Source organism: Cygnus olor, chromosome 9 (genome assembly GCF_009769625.2).
Source record: "Cygnus olor isolate bCygOlo1 chromosome 9, bCygOlo1.pri.v2, whole genome shotgun sequence".
NCBI lineage: Eukaryota > Metazoa > Chordata > Aves > Anseriformes > Anatidae > Cygnus > Cygnus olor.
The window spans coordinates 19107024-19132614 of NC_049177.1; the positions used below are offsets into that span (position 1 = coordinate 19107024).

At 44.3% G+C, this 25591-nt stretch overlaps 1 protein-coding gene across 7 annotated transcripts in view; it reads left to right on the top strand.

Moving 5' to 3' along the window:
* GNB4 (G protein subunit beta 4) overlaps positions 1-25591 on the top strand; it is a 58358-nt gene that overhangs the window by 17021 nt on the left and 15746 nt on the right. Inside the window, exon 1 of one of the 7 annotated variants that reach the window (XM_040566856.1) lies at positions 11601-11619. The exons of 2 other annotated variants lie outside the window; for them this stretch is intronic. The gene's annotated coding sequence lies outside the window, so the exon portion shown is untranslated. Of the gene's footprint in view, positions 1-11600; positions 11620-11979; positions 12130-12416; positions 12532-21377; positions 21397-24293; positions 24313-25591 lie in introns of those variants that run through there. 4 more of the 7 variants (XM_040566852.1, XM_040566851.1, XM_040566858.1 and 1 more) reach the window with 4 other exon arrangements.

The following is a 25591-nucleotide window of genomic DNA, read 5'->3' on the forward strand; positions in this document are numbered from 1 at the left end:
ACATGAGGCTACACACGTAGCCCAAATTAACTAACACTGACAAGTTAAAGGAGCTGATGTAGAAACTCCTTAGGGAATGAAGTTGACTCTTTTGCTGTAAAATGTCAGACTGAAAAATTAGTATAGTCCATCTGGCTGGAAAACAGATGAGCCTACATCATTAGCACTGTCCTGTTTGTGCACAGCAGACAGAGAACAAGAAAAGTTTTTTCTTCTGTTGCATAAGAAGATATTAATGGCAGTGTCTAACCATGAATATTCACACAATTAGTGTCAAATGTTGGCTCGTCACTGAGACTACTTGCCATAAAATTTCTGACTTTAGAAGAAGGACATCCACATTAAAATGAAATGTGAAGATTGTCTAATGTGTGAGTTTGTGAGACAGAGTCCTTACCCACAGAAATAGTGTTGTCAGCAGCACTGTTTGTTTGAATTAAAGCTGCAGATTGGATCTAGTCATTCATGCTGATCTCAACTTTTATGTAGGACATAAATTGAATACATTACATCTTCTAACACGCCAGGCCAGCACTCTCTGACGCAGATACCAAAGCTGAAGTAAATAGGAGCTGGCAGTGTTTTCCAGCTCGAGGTGTCAGACCATTAGAGATTTCAGGTGCCTAAATGTAAATGCAGTATAAATGTCCAAGTTGGAGGACGTCTCGAGAATATATCCAAAGATATTATTAATCCGAGAATTCCTTCTGGAATCAGCAATTACTGCTGGCACTGGGCCAAGCCAGTGAAGGAGTCTTTTGATGTATTTTAAGAAACATGCAAGTTCAGTGCCCTGTAACTGCGTCTTAACTAGCAGACTCTCAGGAAAAGCTAGAGAAGGTGTTTTTTTTTTTTTTTTTTTTTTTTTTCTCTCTAGTCGTTAACTTTGCACTCTTGTGCCTTCCTTCCTCTCTAAGCTTCCTTTTTGTGAAGATGAAACCTAGCGATGCAGTGTTTGCCCACAGGCGTCCTTTTTCCTGTGAACACAGAGAACCCTGAAGAACAAATAAACTTTTTAAGTTGTTGATCCTGCACGTTTGCAAATTCATTGGGAGATTTGGCTCACATATAAGGACAGAAGGATCCAGCTCCTAGGGAATAAACGTCAAAGAACACGAAAAGAAAAGTCTTAGCAGGCACTGGGACTACAAGAACAAAGAGTGCTTCCAAACTGCACTAGTGAAAACCACTGGGAAATGTGGAATAGTCTGACAGAAGCAGCAAGAATCATGGTACTGAATCAGGCACTGAATCAGGAAAAAATAAATAAATAAATAAATAAAAAGGCTTGATCCAAGTGAATTAAAGCCACTTATATTCCTGGAAATGAATTATTTCCTCTTTATCAAAAAGGAAAAAAAGCCAAAGAGGTTAAGAATGTAATTATAGGTTGCAGAAAGAATTATATGGCAATTTCTGTCTCCCAGGCTCGCAGTCAGGGTACTAACCAAAACTCTGACATGCTGGCTGACTTTTTGTAGTGAGTCTCAGCAGCACTGCTTGCACTGCCTATTTACTTTTCAGTACTTCCTCTTGGAGGCTTTCTTTTACTTTATGCTCTCAGCAGGCTGTTAGAGGAAGCTCTGGGTATTATTTTGTGTCCAGAATAAACAGAAGGCGCAGTAGTGTCTTCTATGCATAAGCTCTCTCCTTTCTTTGTGAATTTACAAACACTGTAGAAAAACAAAACGATCACAGAAATAGTGTTTTGATACATGATCATTCAAAACTGGTGCTGAGAACTTGGTTCTTTGCTTTGTCAGTGAGTTCAAGTGTATCAGTTACACAATTTACTATTTATGTCGTGAAGGCCTTCAGTGAAGTACTGAAGCCTACGAGCCATCTCCCCCCTTTCCTATCTGAGGCTGAGAATATTTTCATTCCATTCATTTCTGCCTGGATGCGGAGTGTCTGTAGACCGTTGCAGAGTATCTGTTTTCAATGCACGCTGACGTTTTGCCAGTCATATGTCATGAGGGAACGTCCTCCCATCGGTATGAACAATATGACCATGAAAGAAGGCGAACAATAACTGCATTATGTCCTCCAGAAGATGGAGAGAAGTTAGAGGGAATATGTTCTCGTGCACTGTATTTCAGGGCCTTGCTCATCCGTTGCACAACACTGCTGAATTTGTTTCCTAGCATTTACAAATGAAATTAAATCAAGGTTGTAAAACAGAAAATTGTATTCATATGCTTTGTGGATTGATGATGACAGACATAGCAAAAAATGCTAAAAAAAGAGGTCAGCTGAAATGATTTGATAAAGAACCTAATCACCAATACAACCAAGATGCCAAATAATTAACTTGATTCTGTCCTGTGTACTTACTAAGAGTCTCTTTTTGTGGGTTTTCTTGATGGATGGAAGTTGGTTGGAAATAATTCTATTAAGATTCAGTTATTCATAAACCTCTATCATTTAATAATAAAAATCAATTTGCTTATGAATGCATTTTGGTTGCTGTACTGAACATCAACATACCCAGACTCCTGTCCTCCAGCCACTGAAGAGGGTCTCTGTCACTGTTAATTGGCTGAGGAGTAGAAAAGGGCTGGGGCAGTGTCCTACAGACTTTTTTCTGGCTCTCCTGGTATGATGCCCTGATGTAGATGAGACACTGCTACATCATGCAAACCACCAGGTTAAATTAACCAGAATCTAATTAAGGTTACAAAAGCAACCCCAAGAAGTTTTATGAGGTTGCAAGTAGTGCTATCCCTCCTTATCCCAAAGAAAGAATTTATTTCTGCTATTTCCCTTAGGAGAAGAGTTAAAAGTTGTCCTGTTAGGAATGAGGGCTGCCCAACAGATAACTAGAAAAAGCAACCTGAGAGCAAGCAAGGCCAGCTGGAGCCCAGCCAGCGTAGCTGTGAGCAGTGGTCCCCTGAAAGAGAAGTGTGCCGCAGAAGGGGCTGCCTGCTGCAGAAAGCGTAGCCCCTCGGGTGCCGCCTAGAGAGCCGGTGGCAGCCTGGCCCGGAACAAACCGAGAGAGTCAAAGACAAAGCAAGGTGAACGGGAGTGAAAGAAGAACAGGAACAGTGGGAAAAAGAATTGACCTTTGTTTTGTGTGCTTGATCATAGAATGGTAGAATGGCTCGGGTTGGAAGGGATCTTAAAGATTGTCTGGTTCCAACCCGCTGCCATGGGCAGGGATGCCAGATCAAACAGCATAGCTCTGTTCCAGTGTTTTGAAGTACATTTTGTCTTAGGACCTGGCTCTCCTGATGCCAATTTAAGTCATCAGTTTAATACACGGTGATGCAAACAAAAGCATCAACCACTTGCTTGTCTACTTGTACAGACAAACATTTATGTTGGATGGTTGCTTTTTAGCACAGTAGTGAACCAACAATGCTAAAATACCATTTGTTTTGCTGTGTCAAAGGAACCAGCTATCACGGTATCCGCGTCACTAAATCACATTACAACCCTTGGTCTAATGACATTTGTATAGATCTCCAGCTCTCTACTATTTGTCACTAATCACAGTAGTCTGAAGATAATCATGCAGGGACATTATCCCATTTGATGTTCTTTACCTCTGCCTTGGCTAATAGCTTCTAAAATATACACGCAAACCAGCATATTCTGGCTTCTCCAATTGCTTTTGCTATCTTTAATTTTCTTTCTTTTAGCAGAATAATTGAGAGATCAATGAGGTTATTGTGCCAGCTCTATTGCTCAGCCTCCCAGCTTCCCGTTGCGGTGGGATCTAGCAGGAAACTTCAAGAAATCCAAAGAACAGCCAAACTCCTTGTCGTACTTCATCACAGAGGCCTACCCTAACAAGGAGAGCTGAGCAAGAGTTAGTCTCAAAAGATTAAATATCTTTTAATTACAGCATGCCTTGTCCCAATGGACATACTGTTATGGTTCATATTAGCATTGTTGGGTGTTCTTGTTTTCTCTTACTGCTTTAGCAATGGAAAAAAATATATATATCTCTTGCTTTCTACAGGTGCCTCAAACCGCGACAAGTTTCATGAAGTGAATGGAATTGTTTAGTATTTTATCAATGTCACTGCACAATTCAAACAAATATCTTAAAATCAATGTGTTTTTTTTTTAAGATTCAAAATGTTATATTGGTAATTTTAAACAATTGTAGGGAATATCTTGTTATATTGACCTTGAAAATGTTGTTAAACAGAAATACAACATTTGCTTGCTAAAGTGGAAAGATTAGAAGCTCAGTCACTTAGTGCTTCTTATGGCAATCATCAGGAAAACAGCTCCTTTTTTAATGTAGCTGTCAGACTGATGGGTTACAGAAGAAACAGATTCCGAGCTATTCGGTAGTTATAAAAGATCAAATGATCTGGTTTCATCAGACCATCAAAGAAGGAGACTCAAATTCATTGAATACAAATATTTTTTTTTCCGTTTGCTCACTTAGGCCGGTCCTAACCACAGGTTCATAATAAAGTTGTAATTAACTCTTGAGCTGTTACTCATTCCAGGATGGCACTGAGCATCACATAGCTGTCACTTATAAGGCGGCAGAGACTTGAATAAAAATGCAGCTGCCTTTTTTGAGAAATGCTTTGGGTTCATTAAAAACACATTGACAGGAGATACAATTCTCTCTAAGTGCAGATAGCAACTGATTCTGGCATTTTCCCTATGGAATTTTTTCCAGGGGTATTTGATGTAAGCAAATGACTGAAAATCAGCTATGGATGCACCAGGATCTTGTCTGAAGTCTTGTCTGCAAAAGGCACCTGTGTGTGTGCTGTGGCTTAGATAAGATTGTATAACTTTGCCGATTCCTGACCCTTTGTCCCTGTCTGTCTCTCAGCCTCCACCACTTTAAACCAGTCTTTTCTTCTTCGGAGCTGTGGAAACCGTGGTTTTCCAGCTTGCCAAGATACTAGGGGCTTCTCTGCAGAGGTGCCCCTGCTCCGCTGATTGGCATGGGCAGGCAGAGTGGGCCAAGGAAAGAAGCGAGAAGCCAGAAAGGAACAAAACCCTTCATTTTTCTGAGTTCTTATTCCAAATGTCTTTGAATCAGCAGCTCTGGGCCCTCCCCAGCTCTTGAAGGAATGCCAGTTCAGTACTGTGAGTGAATAAGGTGTGTGCGGGGGCGACTGCTTCTCTGTCACTTGTGAGAAGCTTTATTTAAAAAAGTGCCTTTTTTTTTTTCCTTTCTTTTGCTGGTATTACAGAGATTTGAATGGGTCAAAGGAGCTGGTAATGGTTTAGGGAGGTTTTCTTGTCTGTGGCCTCTCGCCCAGGCAAATCCAGCCCAGGTCATTAGTGACTAGAAACTGTTACCATGTTAACACAGGCTGATGGATGATGCAAACCGTGCCCGAGTCCAGTTTCTAGCAGAAAAAGCGTCACAGACACCGGTGTTGCTGCTGTCCCTAAGTGACACTCGTGCAAGCGCTGGGGGACGGGGCCGTGCTAGCGGGCTCATCGGGGCAGCGTGGAGCTGAGGCATGCAGCTGCTGTAGCAAGCGTCCTCCGCGCCACGCATCCTTCCCTTCTCTGCGAAGACAGAATATGAGCCTGCGAAGCTGTCAGGCTGATGCTTTCACCAGCACTGAAATGACACGCAGCGAAAACAGGCAGGCAAAATGAACAAAAGTAAGGAACAACTTGGCTAAGGAACACCGATACCTTCTGGTAAAAGACACGCAGAACAGTGCGAATGGTTTCATTCAGAGTTTTGGACTGAAGCCCTACGTATATGAGGAAAATCATTAGCACACAATTAGCAGTTGTGCATTAAAATGGGAATGACTTCTTTATTGTAATCCCTAACTTATTTTATAATTCTTTTATAATTTGTTCTTACTGTTTATTTTTTTACATTTTGCTTATTTGGAGTCTCATACAGGTCATTTTCACTTCGCTTAGATTTAATGTCACTCCTTTATTTGCTCATTTGTTCTGCGGCCTGTAAAGCTCTCGTGGTGGGTAATTTGCTCAGCAGCAAGGGGAGCGGGAAGGCAGGTGGGCTGGCAATCTGAATTCTGATTTTGGCTCTGCCACTGGTTCCTTGGCAAGCTGTGTACGCCACTCCATGCCTTACCTTCCCACAGAAAGAGACTCAAAGCTGAAGAACAGTTTATAGTCTTCAACTAAATCACTGCATCTACCAGTGCTGTTTACTAAAGGAAAACACAAATGAAAACAAGCATTTTATGCCATGTGCTCCTTGAAGTGTGTATGAGTTCATTAAGCCCAGCAAGCCTCCGTTCTCCGTTTTCTGTTCCTAAATTAGACCTAAATATTGACTCATCATCGATGTACACATCCAAACTGGCATAGACATCGCTGCCTTCGAGTTTTAAAAAACCTGAAACGATCTAGCTTCTTCAGCCCATTTAACAGATGTGATATGCAAGTAGCGAATCCTGGTGACTCGTGCAATGGAGTTAGCATTCAGATCTGAACCAGCATTGCGGTGAGCAGGTGCTGCTCCCTCCCTCAAGGTCAGCCTTCTCCCTGTCCTCCCCTTCCCCTGCTCCTGATTTAATTTGGATAAAGTGTCCAGCACCAGGGGTACAATAGTTTGTTGGGGGCATACTTGTATAATTTCATATGATTTGCATTTTTCTTTAAAGCTGTTGCAGTTGACAATAGAAACAGTGTAGTTTCTCTGTCTAGGCCACAGTGGCATTTCCAGCATCATTAATTCACTGTAACTGAAACCCTTTTGTCTCAGAAATGACCAGGGTTATAGCAACAACGTCGATGCAGACGCAGGTTAAGGGCCAGTAGCAGCAACATGCTGAAAAGCTTATTAAAAATGGTCTCTGTCTCTCTGTAGACCTGGAAACCCAGCCTTTTGTATCAGACGTTCTCATTTATGGCCACAAAACTCCTCAGCTACCAAAGATTCTGTAAGTTAAATGGCAAGACTTAAAAATTGCAAGGTTGAGTAATATTCCTGACAACTCACTGTAAGCTCAGCTTCTTAAAGTTCAGGGGAAGGTGAAATACATCTGTATGCAACACTCAACTGCAGTGAGAATTTGCTGCACCACACCTGGAGCTTACATTTCAAAACAGAAAAATAAATGGCCTTGGCCATCTTAATGCAACTGCAGCTCAGAGAGTTAAATATTTGGTTCATTTCGTGATCTCCTCCAAAGCCTTTGCCTGCGTGACACCTGATAGCTTGCTATTCTGCAGCCTGCAATTAGCAGCTGTGTTCAGTGGGACACCGTTGCATTTATGTACAGCAGGCTCTGGCTGTGTCAATGCATTCATTTATTGGCGGCATTGTGTGAATGCGCAGACTGATAAATGTTACACCTATTATTTTCTGAGAGACTGGATAGCAGTGGAATGCAAGAATCTCTCATTGTAAATGTGAAAAGGAGTTTGATTTTGTTGCGATTGGAAACTAGCTCATATTTGTACGAATTTCTAAAGCTAATTAATGAACATGATTATGCTTCTTCAGTTGGCTTCCTGTCTTCTTCCACACAGGGGCCAAACACTCTGAACAAACTGAACAAAATGCTACTCTAATACTTCTTTCTTTCTAATTCTACACACTTTTACTACCCAAGTCATTACTGAATGTTCTGTTAAGCTCCTTTCATGACTTTTCGCATCTTCTTTTTTGTCTCCATTTATTCCATTTTATACCTGGAACACAACATTAATGCACATTACACTCTTGCTTGTTAAAGTAAGGGAAAACTCACAAAAAAGTGATCACCTGCTGTTCTGCATGCAGCTAACCAGTCCTTGTTTGTTCCCTGTTGCACACATTGTGAAATCTTTGGGGAATTATGCTAGGTATAAGATAAAGTAATTGTAATTTCCAAAACAGGACCTCGAAAATACCATTCATAATAGTCAGAAGTACTGTTTGACTGAAAAGAGTTGGGAGATTTTTCAATCTGAGAGTTAAAAAGGGATCTTCATTGTTTCTGCCCCTCCCATCTGCTGTTCTCTGCAGCTGAAAATGGGGCAGAAAGCCAACATCATGACATTTGAGCAGACAGCAGTTTATGGAAGCGTCTATTACAATTCCACACCCACACCCTTGGTAGAATGGAGCCTTCTCCCCGGCCATTTCAAGCAGAGCTGCTGCCAGAGAGTTACAGCTGATTGAGGCTTCATCCCCTGAGTCTGGGATTTGTAGGCATGCTCATAAATTTTTCTGTGTAGGTTTTAAATACAGATTCCCCTTCCTCTGCTTGCCTACTCTTCTCCCCATCCAAGAAGAAATCAAAAGAATTTCCAAAACACGCTATGAAAGTTTGTCAGCCCTCACAAGCCAGCATTGCTAGTGGTAGGACTGCAGCATCAGAGAACAGGCAGAAACACGGGGATGAATGTGAGCCCTCGCTCGGTGATTTTAAACATTGGTGAAATACCTCACAAATAACAGCAAACACGTGAAACCTGCTAGTGATCTCTCAGTGTTGCAGCTGGTCTCAGAAGGGAACAGTACCATTTGAATGGCTTTTCCAGCCCATTCGTTTGTTTGTTTATTGGTTGTTTTTTTTTTCCTCTGTTCTTTTATGATGAGCATTTTCAGCAGTTCCACACGTATCCTTCATCATTCTGTCTGAAATAAATATTAATAGATATTTTTCATAAATACACACATACATCTAGGCCATATGTAAAGCAGCTATGCATATGTATCCACTCTCCTTTCTTCTATTTAAATTGTGTTCAGTGACTGTTCAGTTCTCTCTAAAGGATGAGTCACCTGGCTCACGCTGGAGTCAGGAATCTAGGCTCCAACCGTAGCTGCAAAATGATCCAACTGTGTAGCTTGATCAGTTGTTTTAAAAAAGTAAACCAAATCTCTGTGCTCTACATCTACGTAAATCTCTGTCTTCAGTCTCCTAAATAACAAGAAAAATGTTATTACTGTTTCTCCTTACATTCTTTTTCCTTGTTTTTGTATTCGAATTAAAAAATAGAGAATAAACATGCGGGTACAAGAGAAGCCGAACTATTTTGGATCGAAAGCTCTAGAAACTGAAGTTCACTGTTTCTTGGTAGCACACGGATGCTAATAAAAGAGCAGAGGTGCTCCCCTCCCTCCACCCAGTTCAGCAGCGATCCAGGACCAGAGCTGGTGGCGAGCCCCTTGCACAGTCACTGTCCTCATTCATTCTTGGGCTCCTGGAGAGACTGGTGGGACACAGAGGCAGCGTGAACTAAGCTGCCGCCTTAGATGCATGTCACGGAGAGCATCAGCTGGTGTGCAGAGAGGGCATGGCTCCGTGGTACTGTGAAAGGTCGCCCATATGTAAGCAGAGTCACTGACAGGGTGACAAAGGATGATCGGTCATGCTCCGGTTGTGTGGCCAAGCAACTGAAGGGATCTTGACGTGACTGAACGCTAGACATCAGTAAGAGTCAAAACAGTAAGTTGTAGGTAAAGCAATAAAACTTTTGCTTTCATATTTAGGCAGACATTGAGGAAGGAGTATCTGAAAGTGGACATGTTTTCCCTTCATGATATAGAATGCAAAGATAATGCAGGTAATCCTGCTTAACAGAGTAATTAAACTTTATCAGTAAATCAAGTGAGCTTTCAAGTCCCTGGATCTTCATAAGACTTGAATAAAGAATGTCATGAGATGACTTACTTATTAGTAAGGGGTTAATCATTCTAATTCCTAGGTCTGAAGGGAAAGATGGAAATGTAAGGGGAAAAAGATGTGGCGTCTCACCTGAATAGTATGGATTGCAGAAGTAGAAGTGCTGCCAGAGATAAACAAAGCATGAGGACAGAGTACATACATACTGTGGGAGAGTTCTGATTTAACCAATAAAAAAAAAAAAAAGATGAAAGATAAAGATAAATAATTTTGCTATTACAGAGGTGTCAAGAAAGTGGATTGCTACACCGATAAGTTAATTCTGAAGTTGGAAGGGGCATTTTTTTTTTGTTTGTTTTCCTAAATTCAGTCAAAAGGGTTGTGTGATTCAGTCACACCAGTGGAGGGGATTCCCTCTGGATCTTTGTCTCTCAGTTACCTGGGGTTTATTGTTTTTTTGCTTTAACTTGCCTCTTGAAGAAACATGATTACTTCTTGTACATCCTGAAGTGTTTTGGGAAGGAATTAGATAATGGGCTGAAGAAAGGTGGGGACTTTCTGGAACACGGAAAGTACCAAGCTGATGATGAACTCTGTGTTTTTCTGGAACTGAGAAAAGATGTACATGGACTGTAGTGGTATTTTTAGCTATTTAGAGTATATGTGTGCCTGTCTGTCTTTTGGTCTCAGGCCCTGCCAAGACTTGGGAGTTTTAGAAAACATCTCATCGCTTCCTAAAACCAAATCACAGTGTTTCGCAAAAATTCCATCAAAGGGGTGTTTAGGGTTCTGCTGGAGCTTTCTTGGCAGATGGTTTTAGTTACAGCTGAATCAGCACAATCTCTGAAATCTCTGAACAGGTTCCCTTCCTCTGCCTTCCCATCCAAGACGTCTCAGACTCATCAGGCAGGAGTCCAAGCAGTGGGGACCTCCAGTAGGGCTTAATCTATCAGAAACTGAATTGCTGTGTTGGCTGTAGTAACTCATAATTCAAAGAGAACGCGTTAGAGAAAGTGATCTAGAGATTGATTTTAAAAACTCATCTGGCACTGTATCTCGACATTTCTTGATCACTGCAGAACAAATTGATTCCTTTTATAAATTCTGAAATAATACATAGCATATTGCCGAACTGAACTGGCATAAGAAAAGCTCCATTGGGGTAGCTCCATTTTGCAGAGTAGGGTTTGGCATCTGAAACCAGTGATGAGAAACAAAAATGGATAAAGGCTGGCTGTAAAATATTGCCACTAGCAGGACTGGGGATTTCTGTTTCATTAGGAATTCATAACTTCTTTCTGTAATAAATGACTAAGCAGACTTCTCAATAGGTGAGATGAGTTTTACAGGGAGAGGCAATTTCTTTTATTTGTACCAATTTGTCTAAGAAAGGATATTCCTTCTTGCAAACCTTGCTTTGCTCTTAGCCTTGGACCATCACAGCTGCAGCAATGCCACTCCTGCAAGATTGAGTTCCCCTGCTGAGACCCATGTCCTGTGTGCTTCATTTTCCCAGTCTGCTAAGGAAGAAAGTTCCCCGTCTCCCAAATGAGTCATGAGGATAAATTATGTAATTTTTATAAAATGTTTTAATTTGCTCTACTGGAAGGACTAAGACTGATAATTTCATAATACGTAACTACCTAAATACCATCTGAACTTTTCGGGGGCTTTGTTTACTGCCTGCGATTTTCCAGAGCAGTTTCAAAAGAAAAGATGAGGAATGATATGCTCATTCTGGGACTGCATCTTGTCAGTAATCACTGCTCTGAGATCCGAAGATTGAATTAAGAAAAATGTAAGGGAACAAGCTTAGTTTAAGGGAGAACTATCTTTGTACCAATTTATCCCTTTTATGAAAAGTCAAGCAACTTTTAGCGATACAGCGACTCCGAAAAAAGATTTTTTTTTTCCTTTTCAACTGTGGTGCAACGACATAAAGCCCATTCCTTGTTGATTTTTGCCACGTGAGCACTCACTAAAAGCAAACACGTTGCCGACTGACAGCTGTCCTTCGAGCAAACGGAGGCCAGATGCGGTGCCACGAGGGAAAGCGGGACCTCACAACCAGGACAAAGTCACTGAGGTAATTAATTTGGGCCGTTTGGGGGATGTAGGTGAGTGATTTAAGGCCCTACGTGAGGTAAGCAGCGGGCTGTTTTATTGCAGTGCGTTACGGGGTGTGCGGCCATGGGCTGCTCTGCGTATGTACGGCCATTAGCGGCATTTAGTGGTCACACTGATAGCTCGGCGGGTGCTTTTCCACAGTATTTGTGACACAAATGTAAGATCTCCCGCTGCGCAGCGGCTGTGGCAATGTAAAATCTGCCACAGGGGGATGTTGAGGCCTGCAGGCCCTCAGCTCCTGCGGGAGCCGCCGCCTGGCTGCCGGGGCGCTGCCTCTTTAAGCGCTCTGACGTCAGCGCAGCGCAGCCATGGCAACGGCCCGTCCCGGCGGCCGGGGCCATGCGGGCGGGGGAGGAGCTCCGGGCGCCGCGACCGAGCGCCATGGAGGCGGCGGCGGCGGCTCGGTGACACCCGCGGGCCCGCACCGCCACCGGCACCGCCACCGGCACCGCCACCGCCCGGCCCGCAGGTACGGCCCCGCGGGGCGCGCCCGGTCGCCGGGGCGCGGGGCTCCGGGGCCCTCAGAGCCCTCAGGGCGGCGGCGGCGGCGGCCACCACCCCCCGTTCGGTCCCTCCCGGGGCCGCGGAGCGGGGCAGCGGCGGCCGCCCGGGAGGCGCCGGGCCCGGTGGCGGTGCTGGGGGAAGCCCCGACCCCGCCCGGGAGCCCCGCGGGAGCCCCGCGGCCGGCGCTGCCCCGCCCCTGGCGGGCGGCTCCGTGCTGCGGGCGGGGCGCGGGGAGGAGGAGGGGGGGGGGAGGAAGAGGAGGGGGAGGACGGGGAGGAAGAGGAGGAGGCGGCAGGGCCCGGCCCCGGGGGGGGAGCGCGCAGCCGGGCGTCGCCGCCAGCAGCGGCCCCAGCGCCGCCGCCAGCAGGTAACGCCCCGGGGGGGCCCGGCCCGAGGGGCCGGAGGGGGGCCGGGGGGCACCGGCACCGCCTGGGGGGGGCCCGGGGCTGTGGGCGGGGGAAGGCGCCCCGCTGCTGCTCGCTGCTTGTGCCCCTTCTCTGCCCGGCGCCTGGCGGGGTTGGGGCCCCGGGACCTCGCCCTGCCCTGCCCTGCCCTGGTGGGGAGCGGCCGTGGGGCGGCACGGGGGGACCCGCGGTGCTGCCCGGCCCCGGGGAAAATGCCAAAAAAATGCAAAGTCATGAGGGGTGAGCCGGCACCCGCTGCCTGGCACCTCGTTGTCTCCACAGCCAGATATTTTATTTTATTTTATTATTTTATTTTATTAAATCTTTTTTTTTTTTTTTTGCCTGCGCTTATCGCAGAGGTCATTGCCTTCTTAAATTTTTACTTTCATCTCCGCCAGAAACTGTGAAAAGGGCCTGAATTGCTTCAAACCAACAAGTTCGGTTCATGTTGTAATGCTACGCGAGCATTATAAGCCTCCCGTTGCTTCCTCGTGCTGCCTGTACAGGCAGGCGATAGACGTCGTGCCTTTTATTAGGCCAGTTGTTGCAGCCCGGAAAATAGGTGCTTTTCCAGGCTCATTTTCAGTCCTGAAGTAGGAGCGTGGTACGTCTCAAAGCGAAGTATGAGCTGAGGAAAAAATTGCTTAGAGTTTAATCTGATTATCAGTCATCAATTTGTGACACACTCTGAGAGCAGCTCCTGCCCTGTCGTTGGGAAGGGGAGGGGAGAGGTCGGCAGAGCGCTCCGGAGGGACCAGGCAGGTAACCAGCTGCCAAAACCCCTGGGAAGGCGTTGGGAGAGCTGTGAGGCAGAGCCTCCTGAGTCTGGTGGGTTTTCTGCGTGCAGTCCAGTTCTGCGCTCTAGTTCTGCTCTCTGCTTCAGTCTCTTCCTTGAAAAACCTTCGGCTGTTTTCTACCGAGAATCTGGGCTGAGAGACGAGGGCAGCTGCGTGGCACTAAGTGCTTCCCGATGGTTGCTGCGTCTCTGCCGGCACAGCTCGCTGCTGGTTCGCAGGGCTCCTCTGCACCGTGGAGCTGCGGCCAGAGGGCTCGGTGTGCCTGCCACACCTGCCTGGGCTTTGTCTATGAACGAGGGGGTCCGGAGATGCCGGTGGTTGTGGCAGGGAGTCGGTGGCGGTGGGAATACGTGGGGACGTGCGCCTGCAAAGTCATCTCGGCGCGCAGGGGAAAACCGAAAACTGCACTGACTGCTGGTGGAAACGTTGGCAGTGATGTAAAAGGTGATCGCTCATCTGACGGTCAGATGACAGGCACAATAGATGGAACTAGTGGTGAAAACTGGGAGAACCCAGGAGTAATGTTAATAATAATATCAACAAATTAAAAAAAAAAACCCACACCTAAAATTATGAAGTCTTCTAGTGGGATGGCAGCCTTCAGTGCTTTTTCTGCAGTGCTTGTGATTTTTGTGTGTGATAACAGTGGTGAAGTTAACTTGTGCTTCCACAGGCCAGGCTGATTTTTATCTTGGAAGAAGAGGGCTAGGAAAAAGAGGGAGGTTATTTTGTATACATATATATAACTTATACAAATATAAAATCTCATTGTGTTTAATACAGTAAATACAGGCAATATTCAATTATGTATTCTTCAAAATAGATAGTTTTTACAGTCGGTGGTGTAGATGAGTTAAACAGTTTAATATTTTGAGAGTTAAGACTATATAATACCTTTTTTCTGTTAAACAGGAAACCCACATTTTCGTGATGTAGGGATGAATTTCTCTGTATTCTGAGAGTTGGCGTGGTTGAAGTGGCACAGCAAATAACTGGTGCTCTAATGTTTAGCCCTTCCCCAAGCGCTTGAAAAGTTGGTCTTGACATCAGGCATTTAAATGGCTCAGGCCATTTAAATCTGAAGTGGAAGATAGTTGGCTTCGAATGTAATCTGTTATATTTATGTTGGATAATGAAAGTTTCAACTGTGTCTTAGTGTTCTTTAGTTGAGCACTAATATATCTAGTGTTTAATTTGTTCAAGTAGTTTAGTTTTCCACACAGTTTCTGAAGAAAAACCTGGGATTCAAAAACATCATTAGAAAACCTTGCAAAATATTTCTGAGTACTGAATTGTGCCTAGTTCCATCCTAGAACATTACGCAACCTTTAAAATGCCACAGAATTTATGAATATAGGATCTTGAAGGTGAAACAAGAAATAAAAAAAACACAACTATGCAGTGTATCGTAAATCTTCCTCAGTTACTGTCTTCTCTGCCACGGTCATAAATTAAGACTGCGTGTCACTGAAGACGGGGTCACTTGATTTATTGTTTCTAATCTCAGGAGTCACTTTAAAAAGTCTCATCAAGCTGGTAAGAAATCCAGAGTCTCTGGGCTTGTCACGCAGCGCTTGCTCATGGAATGTAGATACTTGCGGACAGTGATAATGCAGTGATCATGTTTTTTACTTAACAGTGTCTGAGAACATCGATACGCAGATTAATGCAATTCCTGAGTGCCTCGAGCATGCTTTTTAGAAAGTAAGCATAATGTTGCTAATGAAGAAAAATGTTTAGTTCCAACAACATTTTTCTTCCCTTTAATTGGGTGCAGACTTGTCACTTATTTCATCTGCCGAAGTGTGTAATTAAGGTTGTTGTCGTGTTCTTGTGTGAAACTTCTGTATTTTGTAACCTGGTGTTTTGTAATAGAATTTATGTGAAAGATGCTAAACAGAACTAAAGCGAATGATCATGAAAACCAAGAACATATGCAGTTCTCCTAAGGTTGTGGTTTGATATCTGATACTAGGGCAGAGAGCTTCATAGAGCTTTCTAGATAACAAGAGGCACTGCTATACAAAGCTGCAACTTGTAATTTCAAAAGATCTCCACTGTTTAGGGTTGTGCTGATATGCTCAGCAGTGTGTGAACAACAAAATGTTCCAGGTTTGGAGAGTCTGAAAGAAGAAAAGACCAAGAGGTGAACTCCTTCAGGTTTTGAACAGATCTCAGCTTGGAGGCCATCTATGTTGCTTAAAGGTCTGATCATCAGGAGTTGCTGCAGTTAGTGTAGGGAAATGCCATCCTATGCAGATGAATGAGAGCTGATCTGAAGGTTTAATTAAAAAATAAATAAATAAAAATATATAGATGGCCATCTAATAGCAAGCAGCTATGTCAGTGAAGACAGTTTCACTTCCTTTAAGATGTCTCAGCTTCCAAAAGCATGCGAAACGCTGACATACAGTAAAGCAAATTCTGGTTCAATTACTATAACTCTTGCAGGCTGTTGCCACGTGGAAGGGCTTCCCCTGGAAAGTAGGGGAGAGAAGGACGTACCTGGCTGTAATGTAGAGCAGAAGTCCTGTTCAGGTCCCACCTATCACATAAAATTAGTTATTTTGAGGTAAGATAGAGTTTGTACAAATTAGCAAACCTAGTTTTTCCTTCTTCTTGTGTTGGATGTCAGGCAAATATTAATCATATGGACCTTCAACATAAGCCAAGTGTTTGAGTCATAGCGAGTGCTGCTGTTCTGAAACACTATTAAAAGAGCTGAGTAATGTTAAGATTTAAATTATATTTGTATGACTTTCATTTTAAACAACATCATAAATCTTAGGATTGAATGTTTCTCAAATGGGACTGAAGATCTTGGAGCTGCTCTCGATGACTGGCTTGGCGTCTTTGAAAAGAACAAATAACCTCCTTGCAGCTGGCTCTGAGAACAACACCTGGTGGCGTTAGGTTTGCTCTCGCAGTGCAATTGCCAGTTCAGGTGGTTGGCATCTCCGCTTGCAGGTCTGCGTGCAGGGGCTCCTGCAGGTGAAATTGAGTTTACTTGTTACTGCCCTAAAAAGCCAGACCCACCACATGGGCATCAGAGCACGCACCCTGAAGCAGTTTGCACTGAGATTCTCTTTTGAAACCAACTGGCAAAGCATCCTAGTTTGCTCCGTTGGGAGTGCCGCATGAATTTCAGAAGGTGCTGTGGGCGCCTCTTGGCACTCGGATGTCCCGGAGCACGAGCCATGCCCACCTGCTCTGCCAGCGCTTGAGTAGAGCACCTAAGCAGCTTCAGGATAACTTGCTCTGATTCTTAGAATCATAGAATCACAGAATATCCTGAGTTGGAAGAGACCCACAAGGATCATCGCATCCAACTCCAGGCACTACACAGGTCTACCCCAAAATTCAGACCATTCTTGCTGGGTTAATGCGTGCAGACATTTTTTGCTGCCCTCTATTAGTTGTTTTTTTTTTTTCCTGCTGCACTAATCACTGCTCGTATAAGTTGTATTTGTGTCATTTTCTATTTGGATGGAAATTAAAAAGCAATTTTTGACTTACTTGTATGCATTTGAAATCTTGCATTAAAACTATAGATGCTCATTCAAGATGTATAAAATGGTTAAAACACATTTAGTATCTAAAGTTGATTTAATTAAAAGAAATAATATTGGATTGGAGTCTTCTTCTGGTGGCCCTTTCTGTCGACTAATGGCTTTAGGTGATTGTTCATGTAAACCAATTTTATCCCTAGTTTAAAAAAGGAAGACATTTTCTTTCAGATTCTTGATTTAAATTGAGCTTAGTTGTTTCAGAGCTGAAATAAATATTCAGACTGCATATATAGATGCAATGTTTGTCAAAATCTCTTTTAACACATTGTATATTTGGAGCCTTAGTGTGTATCTAGTGCCTTTGATCAGTTTTGGTGATTTTGACAGCGCAATATAATGTACTAAAAATTAATAATCCTACAGTAAATTAGCTTTTAAGTAGGGTTATTCTATTAAAGCTTCCCTATTCCCTCCACCAAAAAAAACACCAAAGCTTAAGCTTCCCTATCCCATCCACCAAAAAAAAAATACAAAGTAGGTTTAAGCAAAGGTGTTTATCTTGTATATTAGAATGTAAAGTGGAGTCCTTTCCTTTCCATTTGCATTTTGGCGGTGGGAAGCAAAGGAAGTAGAACATCTCCAGGAAGACATTAAGGTCTAGATGATCTAGAATGTCAAGAAACTGATAATGTTGGTGACGGTTTCCTTCCGCTGCAGAGGTAGGAAGGAGATGGCAGGGTGCTGGCTGCCCCTAGCCGTGCTAGGGCAGAAGAGCAGCGGCGCCCACGGCGGTGTTGCTGCGTTGCATAGGGCATTACTTGCCTTTAAGTACTGCTGCTCTCTGCCGCTTGTAGGGCAAGGAACTTCTCCTTTGTGGTTGCTCTTTCTAGAGTCTTTTGTTAGCCTGGAAGCAAGGTATCTAAACAAAAAAATATCCGAAGCACAGAGAATGAGGTGGCCAGGAAGTACTACTACTGTGTTGGGCCCTGCAAACACAGTCTTTATCTCCAAGATACGCAACAGAAAAGGGGAAACTCTTTTATCTAGGGAACAGCCCACAAGAGAGAGCTGGATTGTTTTAGCACAGCAGGGTAAGGTGCACTACAAATCCAAAGCAAAAGCCCTACAAATGACTACCCCACTACAGCAGCTCTTCAGCACGACTCCCCTGGCTTCAGTAGGAAGCAGCAACTTGGGGCAGGTCAGGGAGCAGGGGACAGGAAGCCATTTAAAACTGCTTTTTTTTTCACTGTCATCCATTATATTTCATTTCAAAGGCTAATAGGTGGCATCAAAAGTAAAACATGCACTTTAAAAAGGGATGAAAGGAAGAAAAGAAAATTGACTTTTGCCAGTGGTGTTAATTCAGGAGCTGGAGCAATTTTCTGCTCTCAATCTCCGCAGAAGCAGTGCGACCCTGCGTCGCAGACTTTCACAGTAACTTTCACAAGATGACAGCTGAAAGGCGAAGGTCCTAAGCAAACAGTTAAATTACTCAGGAGTTTCAGCGGTACTGCTAATGTTTGCTTTTTCATTGAGTCACAGAGCATTTTTGCTCTCCACTCAGCTTCTGGAACTGGGAGTTTAAGAACATCTAGCCAATTTTACTGATCTTTGGGCCACAAATGCTGAAAAAACCCTCAAAAATCATCGAGTGTGCATCCCAGATTGTAGAAGGAGAAGATTTACGAGAACAGGGCCTGCTTCTTGGCGAGGGTTAGAAGCCGAGGCAGCGCACTTCACCAGGTTGTTGTTGACCCAGCTCTCTTTGACTGAGATACGTGGGAAGTATTTATGAGAGCAGAAGTTTCAGTGGGTTGGGAAGATAACCTCTGGCAAAGCACGCTGTGGACCCAGGCGCTCTTCTGTGGCCACAGTGCCTGGCAAATACATTCCTGCCTGTAACCGTAGGCTTTGCCTCCACAGGGGAATCCTGCTATTTATAACCTAAGGAGTGTCATGCTTCCATAAAAAAGTAGTTCCCTCTTTTTTTTCTTTCTTTTTTTTTTTTTAAACTGTTACGCTTTTGAGAAGATTGCTCCTAGTGGGAGTGTTGTACTTCCTTCCTTCCATTTTTTTCTTCCATCCTCTTCTGTTGGAAACTTCATCTAGGACCATTTTTTTTCCGACAGCCAGTTAGGTAATCTCTGACTTTCGGCGACTATACTCTGTAAATTAATGTTACCTAAATGTATCTGTTCTTTCTTCTTGCATCTTGGGACATGGACTCTAAAAATACGTTTGGATTTTAATGCATCACAAAAGTGTGAAAAAGAATGAATTACAAGCTTGATTTACAACTTCCTTTTAGTATAATGCCAGCTTTATCTAGATGGTTTTTTTATAAGAAAGGTTTTTATCTTGTCTAGAAGTTTTCTGCTAGATATAATCAATGCGTTAAAAATACTCTTACTATAAAGACAGGCGTTATTTTGAGAACCCTGTGATTGTGAAGATAGTTCAAAAGCACAGTGATACATAGCATCTTCCTTAAGCATTCAGTGTAGTTTCTTTTTTTTGGAATGGCAACGCTGCATGAGACGCATCAAGAGTAGTTCCAGAGAGGATACGTTCGATATATGAAATAGCGTCTCATCACAAGTGGTACGTGAAGTAGCTACACCGTCTGCGTACTCTTAATCCCATATGTGCATTAGGAAGGGTGAAAAACACCCTTCATTTTCTAGTATGGGTTTTCCAGTCATTCAGGGGTGCTGTGATGTTAAAGGCCTATGGTAGTAGTCATCTCTTAAAAAAAAATATTTATATATATACAAACTACTAAAGTAGCCTCAACTCTAGTCTGGGAGACGGCTTAATTTTTGTGGCTTAGAATCACAAATTGTTGACCAGAAACGTGTTGTGAACCAAAAGCAAAATCAAAATGAGACATGAGGGCAATAGCTTTATCTGATCTATGGATAATCAGTGTAAAACCCAAATGTTTATATTCCCTTGTTTTCCTCTGAAAGAGTACAGCTGTATGCTAAACGTTACAGCTGCGTAATTATGTGAGCTGCATAATGCCTCGCTGTAACTCCGGTACCAAGGGAGCGTGTGTGTAGGGCTGAATGGTGAGGAGGAGGGAAGGGTGCAGAAGCCTATCTATAGATCAAATGCGTTTTTTTTCCAAGCTGGTTGATGCGTTTGAAAGGAAGCAATGTGTATGTGTAGCTGGTACTGCTGGGCTTTCTGCTCCTGAAGTGTGCGAATACGCGCTACTTTGAAAAACTGTCAGCCAGGAATTACTTCAGTCAGGTGAACAATCTGGTGGAACCCAGGCACTTTTCTTGTTGACAGCATTCGTTTCTCTAAACGTGCATCTTCACTGACTTTGAGCCTTAAATCTGCTGTGTGCTTAGTGCCTGTTATGTATCTGTGCAGCCTGCGCACGCTTAGAAAACAGGGGGCTGCTCGGGTAGTGCTTTGTGCGTGGGGGTACCGCACCAGATTTTACGTGCCCATTGCTGCTTGGCCCTGCTAAGTGAAAGGGTCCTGTGCCAATTTGGTAAGTACCAGTGCACCAGCTTCTTAAAGTCCAAAATCCAGCTTGTTGAGATGGATTTAAATATAAGCCATTTCAAAATGGCTTTGAACTGTCCTCTCTTTGCTAGGAAAAGTGCGCTGGACAAGTTGATGGAGTAGTGTTTGGGTATAGCTGAGTATTTGAAGAGGGCAATAAACTCATACGTGGCCCACTCTGCGTGCGTCCACTTGTCTTTCCAAGGAAAAAGTTGGACTGGAACTGTCTCTGTCTCATTAATTAGGGTTTTATCTTTTTGCTTCAGTCTTAGACATTTTGAATTGCAAACCCAATGACGCTTCATCCAGCAGGGGAGTGCTCTGGGGTCACTGAACCAGATTTTCAGTGCAAGTCATTTTTGTCACAAGGGAGCATAACGTGAATTTCACGTGAATTTCTGGTTGCGGGGAGTGTGATTAAAGAAATTTTGCTTACATGCGGAAATGTTTTGACCTGGAAGTGACATCATGAATATAAAATGCAAGAATGCTACTTTTAGAAAAATCACTATTTTGGACCATGAAATATTCATGATGTTTAAAAATTCCTTCTTCCTGTGCTTTTGTCAGCCTTGTGCTTAACACTGAATTTCTTGTTTTTTCTAGAATCTAGCTTGTGTTGGCAAAGAAGAGTAAGGGGTTTGGGGTTGTTTTACAAATGTACTTGGCTTAGACCTTAAGATGGGTTTTAGAAATAAACTCTCATGTCTCTCAGCCTAAGACACTGCTCTAGTAAGCCGGCAACCTGTTGCATGTATAAGACTAAAAGTCACTGATAATTTTTTATTTCACTCTAATGTCTACCCTGTGACTTCCTTTGCACATTTTGTGGCTGCTGTCAACGAGCTCGGCATTGTCAATCTATTTGTCCTCCGTGGAGACCGTAATCGAGGCGGTGATCGGCGGAGGAGGCGCGCGGCGGGAGCTCGCCGGCAGGCTGTGCGCCGTGTGCCCGCGCGGCTCGGGTGGCGGCGGCTGAAACCCAGCAGCGCTGCGTGAGGTGTGTTCGAGCTGCCGGTTCCTCTGCTCCCCTGTAGTAGTGACAACCACTACGGGCTGATGCAGTACTGGATTCCGAAGGTGAACTTTCACAGGTGTATTTGACTGACTAAAGCTGCTTCTGTTAATATTTCCGGGCAGTTATTGCAGTAAATAGGAACTCTTTCTTGTGCCAGGCTTTACTCCAAACTTAGGTGAAAACCACAAGCTCAGTAGCCGTGTGCGTACAACGACAGAGGCTGACATTCCTCCTGATGTGGAGGGGTGTGAGTGTGTGGCTGCAGGAAGGCGAGCACCCAACATCTCCAGCCCGAACCTGCGAGAGCCACGCGGCTGGCGGCGGCCTTGTGCCCCTGACGTCGCTGCGTGCCGCCTGCTGGAGTCGCACCCGAAGAGGCGAGGCTATTTTCTTACCCCGATGATTTTTTTTGTTGCTCGTGGGTCTCTTTTGTCACCTGTGCTTTCCAGCTGTACACCAAGTGTTGAGCACATACGTTCAACAGTTCCTTCAAATTCAGCATGGTGTCTGGTAGAGAAATGGGTGTTTAAATAAGTTCTGCTAGTCCTCTTCCTCTTAGAGGCGTTGGTTGATTATTTCCTGTTTTTGTACCAAAGCTATAATGGAGACATATCGCTTTAAAACACTTCCAAAATGTGCAGAAGTGCAACAATAGCGGTGACCTCAGAGAACAAGGTCACACCCAGGCCCGTTTCCTGTTTTGTTCTTGGGGAAACCGGAGGCCTGTGAAACGCTGGAGAGCCCTGCTTTACACCGATGTGTGCGCTCCGACAGCTGGGCAGCAGCGCGCCGGGGCTACAGAATGAAAATAGAAAGACTTAGCCTTAAGGAAAGGATTTGGCTAGGATTTCCAAACTTATTTTTTGAATGTTAGTTATTTTAATTGATCATTACTCTGCTTCTTTACTGAATTATCTGAGATGTTACGCTGCAGCTAACGTGAAGTATTTGTTAGAGGTACAGAAGGGAAGGAAATGCACTGAGGAGGTTTGGGTGGAGAGAGAGAAGGAGAAAGCACACAGTGGCACAGTGACAGGCCTTGCGTACTGCGATGTCAGGCCTCTCTCTGCTTGCATTTCGGAGTATTTAGCTTTAGCACAAACTGGAGCACGGGAAGTTCTGTCTAAGCACCAGGCAGCACTTCAGTGCTGTGTCTGTGACGGAGCGCCGGCACAGGCTGCCCAGAGAGGCTGTGGAGTCTCCTCCTTGGAGATCTTCAAAACCTCCCGGAATGGTCCTGGGCAGCCTGCTCTGGGTGTCACTGCTTGAGCGGGGGCTGGAGCAGGCGAATTCCAGAGGTGCCAACCTCAGCCATTCTGCCAGTCTGAGTGACAACATACAGCCAACAACAGTGCCAAACAAACAAACAGAAAAACCCAAACACCTTAAATAGTTAATTTTACTTGGTGGAGAGCATGTGATTTTCAAACAGCTCTATAATAGTGATTATCGTATATAAAATTCAAACTAGAATATTTTTATATGTGAATATAAAAATACTTTTTTATATGTTTATAGGTAACTACAGGATAACATTGATGCATTTATTTTGAATGGCTGTTACGCAGCCAGAGATTTTACTTTATGTAAGGCTATGTCTAGTTTGTCAAAGTTTATAGAAGTTGAGCAGTTCTTGAGTATGTCCAATCTGTTCCATTCAGAGTATAGGAAACAAAACCTGTGCAGTTTTCTTCTCCATTCATGGCTTTGGGGAGACATAAATGAATGGGCAGAGCTGTCTAAGTCTTGAATAGTGTCACTAGATGAGGAAATGTTTTATCAAATTCTTCTTCAGCACGTCCTGAATATATGAACTATTACTCTGTATGCTGCCAGAACTCAGCTTTGGAGACAGAATCCCGTCGTCTAACACTGTTGAGACAGCAAAACGTGCGTGCGCTGTCATCTGTTCCAGAAGAGAGGCAGGTAGCTTGATCCAGGCGACTTCAGCATGCAGAGGTTTTGTGAAGCTTCAATTTGTGTGAGCTACCAATATAGCTCGCTTGAGAGAGATCTGGAGTATTTCTGGTGCCGTTTTCCTATATTTAGTGAAGCGCTATAGTTAGCATTCCTTATGTTTAGCCACCTGTGTGATCACTGGGAGGGATGATCACATGAAAGCTATGTGAAACCTGCTGTCTTACTTTCTGCTGCTGTGTGTTTACCACTTGTGAGATCTTGCTGCATATGCCTTGAAAAGTTGAGAGCTGGTATGTATAGCTAAGCACTTATTTAAGTTCTAAAAGACTGTTTTTTTGATCCAGAATCCAGTTATTGCCTGAATAATCCTTCAGTGGATAGCTTTTAAGACTCCAGGCAGCCAGACTGTTCTTTTTTCTGTCTCGTTAGTCTCTTTATATTTGGTACAAAAATAGCAGTGCTTTGTTGTGGGGAGGAGCGTATTTACACTCCTCTAGTCGTTTTTTTTTTTTCCCTTGTCAGTGTGGTGATTTTACATGGGAACAAGCTAAGCTTACTGTGGCAACTGAAAAAGCCAATTTTTTTTTCTTTTTTTTAAAGAAACCAAATTACTTAACATCTTAGTTTGTAAACTGCAATCTTCTCCGAGACAGAAATAGCTCTACTTTGTAGAACTAAAGGTTCCTATCCTTACACGCCTGACTATTCTTCCAGCAATCTGCCAGGGATCAGCCCATTTCCTGGCTCTCCAGAGCCGAGTCTGCTCCCTGGCCCTGACTCAGCTGCCCAGCTCAGAGCAGGGGGGCTGGGAGTTCCCTTTTGGCACCCAGGTGAGCCCCCACAGCCCCGTTTGTGCAGGCACCCGGCTGGCCCCATGCAGCACGTCCTCGAGTGCATTTGGAGTGAGCATTGCAGAGAGAAGAGCTTCGTTTGAGTCCACGCGTTACGGAGAAAGTACCTTCAGGATGAGAACTTCAGGTAATTTGCCACTGCCTGCCCATATAACGAAGAATGAAACCGTTAGCAAGTGATGCAGGTACTGAATCAGGAACAGGGCAAGGGATATTTTATCTCTGGAGCGCTCAGCCTGGCCGTGGCTGTCAAGCCACTGGCCGTGCTGTGGAATCCTTAGGTAATTAGTTTGCCTCGAGGAGGGGCAATTTATTTCGGTGTGACTGAATTAGCTGATCCGTGCCCACGGAGGAGGAATCGCACGGAGGCACAGGGCAGCCTACCAGTGACGCCGCGTTACGGGGCCAAGATGTGCCGCCGTGGTTACACGTAGCTGCTCCTCGCAACGGGCCCCATTGTCGCTTCTGATGGGAAGCGCGGTGCGTCCTTGACCCCATTTCCTGATTGCTCTGGATATTAGCAGCGGTGCACCCCCTGGCTAGCAGTATTATTAAAAAGTTCTTCCACTTCCTGCTGCTCATCCCCTCAAGGCCTCTTCACCGTAGCAGATGCCATTATTCAGAGTGCATCGTGGGCTGCATGCGAAGAGAAGCATCTGGCCTTTTTGTAAGTGTTTCTACCTGCAAGTGTTGAAAAGCAGCTTCCACTGGTGTTCTGCATTTCATTTAACTCAGAATATTCTTCCTCTGTCCGGACGTTTATTAAAAATTTAGTAAGTTAGGGAAGTAGACATCCTGCTCCCCTCCGTCCCCTGAGATGACAAGAGGAATCATGGCTTCGTTTCTGCTTGTGGTGAGGGCGCTGATGGCTTTGTTGAGCGCACATCTGAGCGTGGTATGGCTTGGAAGTTCATGTCTGTAATAATGAGTTTACTAGGCTGTGGAGCAGTACTCCTTCGTGGCTGGTAGCATTTCATTTTCTGGGAGGGGAAGAACAGACGTGTCCAGTGTAACCCTTGTCCGGGTTAGATCTGAATCCGAGGAGGTTTTCACTAATCCGTTGTGTGAAGAAGAATTTGTGATACAGACCACCTCTGCTCTTTGCAATCCCTCAGAAAGCAGTCACAGCATTTAATCTGATAAAAAAACAAATGGTTTTTATCTGATGGCTGGCAGCATTTGGAAATAGTCTACTTCAAGGTTGTGGTGATGGCGTGCTTCTCCTCGCAGCGGAGAGATTTACAGGGTGTACCTGATCTGCCTTTACCACCGGGCACCTCAGCGCGTCTTCTTGCCGTAGCTGGCTGGTCACCTCGCTGGTGTGCTCAGAACCAAGATCACAGCACGTACATCTCGTCTGGGTGGTGGTCTGCACACACAGCTACGCCTTGGCTCTGGCTTCCCGT